At 25.8% G+C, this 8,573-nt stretch overlaps 1 non-coding gene across 1 annotated transcript; it reads right to left on the bottom strand.

The window, feature by feature from the left end:
* Window positions 1–586: 586 nt before the first annotated feature.
* LOC113873944 lies at window positions 587–693 on the bottom strand. The gene has a single exon (XR_003506009.1). It is a non-coding gene; the product is annotated as a small nucleolar RNA R71 (small nucleolar RNA).
* Window positions 694–8,573: the final 7,880 nt, after the last annotated feature.

The following is an 8,573-nucleotide window of genomic DNA, read 5'->3' as shown; positions in this document are numbered from 1 at the left end:
GTTTTATTTTATTTATTTGTTTTGTTTGCTTTAATTTTAATTTTGTTTATTTTCATTCTTATTTTTTATTTATTTTATTTTATTTTTTTATTTATAAAAAAACTAGTATATGTTCACTCATTCTAAATGTTCTACAGTTTGTCTATTTGATCCGAAGATCGAAAGAACTGTGTGAAGGCAAAGAAAGGAGTTGAGACAACAAAGAGTGGCTGAGAGAAAGAGATCGATTCAAGACTATGTGACATCCACTGCTAGAGGTACTTTTGGGAGCATCGCGGCCCCTAATGTGAAAGTTAACAATTTTGAATTAAAGTCGGTCTTGAACACTATGGTTTAGAATTCTACACAGTTTGGAAGAATGCCTCATGAAGACCCTAACCTCCATTTGAAAAAAAAAATTCTAACTTACAGACACTGTCAAATACAACAGGGTCACCACTAATGCTGTAAAGTTTCACCTTTTTCCATCCTTTGTCACAGAAAAGGTGAATGCATGGTTTGCCATGCTCCCAACAAGTTCTATTACAACATGGGAAGATTTGACTTAGCAATTCTTGGAAAAATATTTTCTCCATCTCGTTCTACTAAGTTGATGGTCGAGATAGCAAACTTCCAGCAACATGAGTCAAAATTCCTATTTGAAGCATGGGAACAGTTTAGAGAACTATTGAGGAGGTGCCCTCATCATGATTTTCCTATGTGGAGACAGATACAAATTTTTTATAATGGATTATCAGTCTCCATGGCATGAGCCATCTGGTTTACGTCAGCAGGAGGAAGAGGGTTTACAGTAGACCTTTTTGGTCTAGCCATCTTAGTATATAGAATAAAACTAGTATAGATTACTAACATTTAACACATTCAGCAATACCATCACATAGCTATTTTTGTAGATTCAGCTTACAGTGATATATTTATATTAAGTATATCATATTAATTTATTCAATTTAGCGATTAGCATAACATCATATCAACATTCTTAGCATTCACACAGCATAGCAAACACACTTATCTCAGCAATCATTTACAACTTAGCTTAATAGTCTATCATTCATGCAGCATGACTCGCCTATAGCTCACCCAATTATCATATACCAAAATTTTCTACATTTGTTGTGTCTGAGAACTGAGATGATTAAGCTCGTTCCCTCACAACCTGATGATTAGAAATTATGATATATAATTCATAGCTAAGACTCACATGCCTAACATGCACAATTGACGCCTAACAACCTCATCCCGTAGGTTTACCTAGACTATGCTCTAATACCACTAAAATGTCATGACCACTTTTTATAAGGAACCGAGAACATTATTTCTACATCACTTACTTATTTAAGATAGATAAATAATGGAGAATACAAGTATAAAATTCACTTCTCATTCAAAATAAAATAAAGTTTCTTACAACAAATATCCAAAAAAAATAACATAATATTATATTTAGTTCATAATATTCAAAATACACAAAATTATACATAGCTCCCTCTATATGAGGTCTTAAAATATAAGGAAATAGGACTTTAATACAAAATTACTCGACTCCAGCTTCTAACATTTTTTCACTAGCCCCTCAGCTTGTGAAGTAGATGCAACACCTGTTACATCTGCTCATGTACCACCGTACGATCATCGCAGTACACACACACAACAACAAAGACAGAAATGCTAGGATGAGCTTATAAAAATAAAATAAAATCATATATTTATATATATAGTAAAATATTACTCACAGCAACAGTCCCACGCATTCCCAGCCCATCTAATACACAACATGAAAACGATTTTCAACTGGTTTTACAGTCTAAGTAATCCAAAAAAAATTGAGTCAATCTGGGAGCGACCCATTATGGTATCTGGATCCAGACAGCACAACACATTATAACTCAGCATGCTTTATCATTACATGTCTACCCACCTAAATGTGTAACTCAGCTCTATAATGATGCAAGACATATATTTCAACATGATGCAGCACAACTAAAATCATTTCAACATCTCAAGTAAGACAAATTTTTTAATAAATCAGTCAAATCTCAGTATTATTAAATCAGTTATCAGTAGTTACAGCATAGAAAAATAACTTTCAAGTATTAAATTCTTTATATCTCAGTTTTTATCAAAAAAATCTAACAAAACCAACTCAAACATTTCTTTAATAACATATTAAATCATTCAAAACATAGTTCATAGGTTAAAGTAAGCTTCCTTTACCTTAGAATAGTGATTCACACTAAATGTACCAAATATTACTTGTTTTAACGCAAGATTCACCGAAGATTTGACTTTAGAACGAAGTCTCTCCTAAGAACACCATGAACTTCTATGAGAAAGAGAAAGAGAAGAGAAATGAACGGTGAAACTAACTTTAAATTTAGAGAAACTTACTTTAAATCCCTTAGAATGGACGTAGAATCTCAGATCTGGAGAAAAATATAAGTTTATGAAGGTTTAGTGTCAGAAAAAATGGTGATATATGGCCTTGGAATCTTTAAGAAGGGTGGAAATGTGAAAATTACGTGCAAGGACCCCTATTTATAGAAAAAAAATTTGGTATTGTTCACGCGAAGTTACTATTCACACTGCCTTACTGTTCATGTCGAAGTTACTATTCATGTGTTTTACACTGTTCACTGATACTGTTCACGCGTTTTGCACTGTTCACGTGTACTGTTCATGTGCACTGTTCATTTTTTTTAAAAATAATAATTCTAAACTCCATCTAAATCTATTTCAATACCAAATAATTATTCAATTAACATTTAATAAGTACAAAATATTATAGATTACTCAATAATAAATTACAAGCCTAACAGCTGCAAGGTCACCCTCCATACAATCAAGAGTTTAACAAATTCTTAAAGCTATTAGGCAAGGTGCACAATAATATGTCTTTCATCGATGCTATCTCCAAAATGCCCAAGTATGCCAAGCTTCTCAAGAAGATTTTGACCAACAAAAGAAAGCTAAAAGCACATGAAACTGTGAAACTCACTTAAGAGTGCTCAACTATAGTCTTTAAAAAGTTTTCACCTAAGCTGAAGGATCCATAGAGTTTTATTATTCTTGCACAATTGAAAAAATTTATATTAATAAGGTTTTATGTGATTTGGGAGCAAGTATTAACCTTATGCCTTATTCTATTTTTAGGAAGCTTAGTATGCATAAACCAAAACTGACCTCCATGTCACTTTAGCTAGCAGATAGGTCGATCACTCATCTTGAAGGCATAGTGAAAAATGTGCTTGTAAAGGTTGGAGAGTTCCTATTTCCTGCAGACTTTGTGGTGCTTAACATGGAGAAGGATGACAATGTCCCCATTATCCTAAGTAAACCCTTTTTGGGCATTGCAAGAGCTCTCATAGATGTCCAAGAAAGGAAAGTCACTTTGAGGCTAGAGGATAAGGAAGTTGTTTTTCAAGTTTTTAGTTCTCTAAAGTATCCCTCTAGTCAAGAATCCTGCAACTTTGTAAGCACTGTGGATGTTATTTTTCCTCCTCCAAATTATGTGAAGCATGAAACTCCAAGAAGAAGGCCAAGGAGAAAGCAATCTAAGAAGAAAAAAAGAAAAAAACTCAAACCATCTACTAACAAGTCTCCTAATTTAGAGATTAAATTTTTTTCTCTTTATTTTAATTCTCATCCTATAAATAATTTTTCCAATATAACAAGTGTTGGGGAGATGAAGTTGTTGAGGAGACAACTACATATAAAGGGAGTTAGTCACCTCTACAACTCATGTCTTCTTCTTATTATGATTTAACATAAACATCAAGCTTGTGATGTTAATTAGAAAATTTGTAATGAATTTTACATAAATATAGATAAATTGATATAAATAGTTAAAATTCATGATTTTTTATTATATTAAATAAGATAGCATTATATAGATAAAATATTAAATTATTAAAAGGGTTGAATTTTAAATTAATTTTTTTAATTTTTGGATCATTTTTATGTCATAGAAATGATTATATAAAAAAGTTAATTTAAATTAGTATATAAATTTTTGACATTATCATCAAATCATTAATTGTTATGTAAGTAAAACAAATTAATTTTTATAATAATTGATATAAAATTATATTTACAATATATTGTAATTCATTAATACTATAACAAATTAATTTACAGCTAAAAAGTGCAGGAAAGTTAAATTCATATAATTTTTTTTATTTGTATAGTGTGTTAAAAATTAAATTTTAAGTAATCTACAAAATATTCTTTAAATTTAATGCAGTATATTAAGATTTGAATTTATGTTAAAATAAATTTAAAATTAAGAAAAATATGAAAATAATTCATATTAGGCTATTAGCTAATAAAATGAAATATTTAATATAAAAATATAAGTAATAAAAATAATTTTATTTAAAAATAAAAGTCTAAATTTCATATATAAAACTAAACCAATTTATTTGTTAAAATAATCTTCCAATACTTTTTTTTTAGTTTTTCATTTCTTGCGTTATAAAAGAAAAATTTAAAATTTTGATTACTTAACAAATAATACCAAGCTAGAATAATGCACATATTTTAATTTATATCTAATATAAATTAAATATGTATATCAAAGTGTGAAATGTGACATTTTATCTTCGTATATTTAGAGATATTTTTCTTTTGGCTTTTCAAAAATTTCTGATTTTCTAGCGTAAGTCTTTTCTTCCTTTTATTTTCGGGCATTAATTTTTATATCTCGTTTTTTACATCATTTTTTTTCTAAAATTATCCTAATAATAATTTAAATTATTAATTACAAAATAAAAATGATATTTTAAAATTAACAGGTCTTTAAATTTTTCTATTTTTTAAAATTTTAAAAAATAAAAAAATATTTTACTTCTTGTCTGTACTGTGTTCTATCCCCAAGCTTCGTTTTTCTTTCATTATTATTTTCTTTAAAAGTATTTCAAACATCATTACTCTCTCTGTATATTTGTTTTTCTTTCATTATTATTTTCTTCAAAAGTATTTTAAGAATCATTACTCTCTCTACATATTTGTTAATCTCCATTAACATGTCAACTCGAGCACTTTTTTACAATAAGTTTTTGAAATTAATATATACACATTTAATTTGTTTTGAAATTATTAATCTTTTCTAGAATTAAAATTTACACTCTTGAAAATAAATTTTAGAAATAATTAATTAATTTTAAATTTAGGTTTTAATACTTTCAAACATTAATAATTAAAATTATCAACTATTTTGTAGAATAATTTTTCAGAACTAGGATTTTACACTTCTAAGAATAAGTTTCCAGAATCAAATTAATTTAAAAATTTAAATTTGTACACTTTTAAAAATCATTTTTTAAACTTACTAAGTATTATTGAAAATAAGTTTCCATTTGGAAATAAATTTCTGGAATGAAATTGATTTTTAAATTTAAATTTTACACTTTTAAAAATTTAATTTTTGAAATTATCAACTATTTCTTAAAAAAAGTTTCCAAAATTAGAATTTTTACGTTTTTTGGAAATAAATTTGCAAAATTTAATTAAAATTTATAAAAATATTTACTATTTATAGAAATAAATTTATGAAATTAGGATTATACTTTTACAAATATTTTTCTATACAAACTAAATAATTTTTATTATGATAAGAATATTTTTAAAAATATTATAGTTTTTTAAATTGGGTGTAAAAGAAAAAGGTGAAAATGCAAACCCTTTGTTTTTTTTGAAAAATATATGCAAACCCGGCTCAAAACGGGGAAGTTAAAACTAGTTACAGACAGCTTTCCAAAGGTTGTCTGGTTGTGATTGTAAAGGCAATGAGTCTGGAATGAAATGATTTAGAGGTAAGAGATGCAAACGAATTCAAAAGACAAGGCAATGGATTTAATGAACCACAATCTCAACTTTTATATTTTGCAACAATGCTTTTCTTAGTGCGTCTTTTCCCTAAAGATCATAAATATGTGCCAGCAGAAATCTCGAGTGTCTTAAATTTTTCACCTGATGATTTCTCGAGTGAAATTGTTTTTGGGGAGGTGGTGAAGAGGGGTGCCATGGAATAGGCCTTGCTGATGAGGAAATTGTCGGGTTGGTTACCTCTTACCAAGCTACGTGAGCATGTGATTTCACCATGCATTTAAGCTTACTGGTGTAGTTGAAGCTACATCTTGCAATGCTTTGTTTTTATAAACATACTTGCAGGATGAAGTAACGAAAGAGATGGAAGAGGAGGGGATACGATTTCTATTTTTAAAAATTTAAATAATGTTGACAATAAATACAAATAGATTGTCTTATAAAGGTTTATTATTTAACTTTTTAAAAGTTTAGTATGTTTTAATTTATTTAAATAATACTTAATTTAATTTTTTTTAAATTTAATTAATTTAATATGTTAAGATTAATTTTAAAAAAATCTATTTAGTTTAATAGAATAATCTATTTAAAATTCTAAAAAATTATAATATTATTTTAAATAATTTTATATAAAAATTATAATATTATATTATATTAAATAAATTAAATTTTAAAATAAAATAAATTATGAAATTAGAAACATTAATCTTTTTTGTTAAAATTAGAGTATTTTGTGTTACCATTAATATCTTTATATTTTATTTTAAAATAATATTATTATTTGTATATTTTAAATTTTTGTTTATTGTATTTTGTTAATTTAAGATATTTAACTTATTTAATTATTTATCGATTTAAAGTGTAAAACTTTATGTTACTAAATTTAGTTAATAATTTTTTTATCATGTTTATTTAATTGCATTTGTTATATGTTTAATGATTTATTTATTTAAATTAAATATGTAGTTTGAAAATAATAAATAAAAATATATAATTTTATTATAAATATTTAATGTGTTAAACTATTTTTTTATTAGATAAAAAATTTATATTATTTATAGAGATATAATTATTTAAATAATTTAATAGTCTATTTATAAATAAACTTAATAATCAATTAAATATTTCAATATAAAATAAATTATTAAAAAGAAACTAAAAAACTAATCAAACTTTAAAAAAAAAAAATAAACTTAATAAAAAATTATAATTAAATTTTAAATTTTTTTATTCTGTTTCTCATTTCTCTGTTTCGTTTGTCTCTAAAATGATCAAAACAAACCAAGCCTTGTAGTATTTTAAGAGAAGTTGAAAGGTTCTGAAATGTATAGTGCTTTGAATCATTGAGTGCATTATGCATAACCAAATACAAAGTCAATCCTCGAGAAGTTAAAGCCAATCATAATTGGTGCATAAAATGATTTGTTTAATAAATACAATAAAGAAGATATTTGAGTTGAATATTTCCAATAACCTCGATCGAGCAATGGACTGGGCAAGTACAACTACCAAGTACCAACGTCCATAAAAATCAAGTACGATATTTGATATAATTAATAACTCAGCGGTTGCTAGTATTTCCAATTTTTTCTAAATTAACGATAAAGAAAAGTTATATATAATTTTTAATTTAAGCTGAATGGAAGTGATAAATTATTAATTTTTACATACAGACTTAATTTTATATCCAAATTATCTCTTCCTTCCTCTTATTTACATGATTAAATTTGTTGACTTTGAGAGTAATTTTTGTTACATTAAAAAATTGCATAACATTCTTACGTGAAAATTGTGGTATTTTTTTTATAAGTGTAAATGAATTTTTATAGAGTTACACCTGTTTATTATGGGTTATATTTTGGTACAGTTTTTTAAGAAGTGTTGTTTAAGTGCAAGAAAGAGAACGATATGATAAAAGAAAAAATAAAGGAAAGAAAAACATATAAATTTTTTTACATCGTGCATATAAAATATAAAATGTAAAAGATAGATTAATAAAAGAATTAGTTTCTGATTTTTGTATAAAATATGTAATATACATCATGAATAAAACCTTTTTACAAAGCATAGCTTAGTCATTGTCATTAAACTAGCTTGAATTTGCCAAATGGGTGCCTAATTTTATTAGTATACACTTTTTTATAAAAGAAAAATATATAGTCTTAAGTTCAAATTTACGCATGAAATAAAGCTTTATTAGAAAAATTAGCTTTACCATATTATATATTTTCTTAATATTTAATTCAAACAGATTGACTTCTCTTAAAAAAATTTGTAATGCTAAAAAAAATAGAACAAACTTGCATACATAAAGTTATTGTTAAAAAGTCTCTATGAATGATGTTATATATAGAATGAGGAAAACGCTATATAACTTAAAAATCTGATTAATTTGGATATCAATGTCACTGGTGACAAATATTCTTTACATTACCGATACCTATAGCCAAATTAAATTAAAAAAAAAACTGGGTTTTAACAAAAATTTTTAATACATTAAAAAAATACTAAAACAATTTATTTACATGAGTTAGCATATAGTTGTAATTTGTTTCACAAATTAGTATATAATTGCGTCCCTGAGAGATATTTAATTCGCGTATATACATTTTTTAAATAGAGAATAAAATTTATTACTATTTGCTTATCATAAATTCCATCGTTAATATCTTGTATGCCATGCTATACAGCTAAACCCTTGCTGCTATTTTCTTTCGTTTATTTGTACTATCATATGCAACCCCAAATCG

Source organism: Abrus precatorius, unplaced genomic scaffold (genome assembly GCF_003935025.1).
Source record: "Abrus precatorius isolate BTA unplaced genomic scaffold, Abrus_2018 Scaffold7, whole genome shotgun sequence".
In the NCBI taxonomy this organism is placed as follows: Eukaryota; Viridiplantae; Streptophyta; class Magnoliopsida; order Fabales; family Fabaceae; genus Abrus; species Abrus precatorius.
This window is presented reverse-complemented; position numbering and strand designations above follow the sequence as displayed.